Below are 946 nucleotides of genomic sequence, written 5' to 3' on the forward strand. Positions count from 1 at the left end.
GCAAGCATTGCAAAGCAATCACTAGCCTGCTATTCAATAGAGTGGGCGTGTGGTCCAAGTCTGGGTTTAAGGGTCTCTTTTCCAAGCTTAAAAGGATAAACATTCAACATTGGTAATGCTTTCAATAATGCATTACTACTGCTGCATTCAAAACAACTGGAAACTAAGAACTGGGAAATTTCAGACTTCAGTGAGTTCAAGACAATTGGGAAACTGAAAAAAACTAGCTCCAACTGGGAAAATACGTTTTGTACTGTCATCCAACTCGGAACTCCAAGTAGGGAACTCGGGCCTCTTTCTAGAGCTCTGACCTGAAGATTACTGACGTCATGATTCAACCTTGTTTTTTTTCCAAGTTCCCAGCAGTCTTGACAGCACCATCTATCCACAGAATGGCAGACTTTAATGACAAAGTTTGATGATTTGCCCACGAAGGACCGCCGCGCCACCTTTCTGTTCAAGTGAGCACAACACAACAAGGTGAGTCCAAAAATGTCTTGTATGCAGCTGCATAAATTATGTGATATGCCAGGGAGATATGTATCCCATAGCTAAGAAAGCAATAGTAAGTGTATGTTGTGTAGTAAGCTGTTAGTAGCCCATGTGCCTCAACCTAATAATTTGGTCCCTTTTCCCCCTCATAACTTAGCCTACTGTCCTGACTTGGTGGTGCACATTTAGCTTATAGCCTGTTTTAGAGAAATGTCATCATCGAATACTGTAAGAGCTTTTATTGTCAGCTTTATATGCCCCCTTAGCTTTTATTGTCTGCTTACATGCCCCCTTTATTTATCGAATGGTTCTGACTTGGTGTACAGGGAGAATACTGTAAGAACGGACCATGTTATAAATTCTGCCACTGTACATTTCAAACGTGCTAAACAAATATTTATATTCACTACGTATGTACTAGCTCGCTCCTTAATGTCTTAATCGAACTTACGGA

The sequence above is a fragment of the Oncorhynchus masou genome, unplaced genomic scaffold (genome assembly GCF_036934945.1).
Source record: "Oncorhynchus masou masou isolate Uvic2021 unplaced genomic scaffold, UVic_Omas_1.1 unplaced_scaffold_2782, whole genome shotgun sequence".
Lineage (NCBI taxonomy): Eukaryota > Metazoa > Chordata > Actinopteri > Salmoniformes > Salmonidae > Oncorhynchus > Oncorhynchus masou.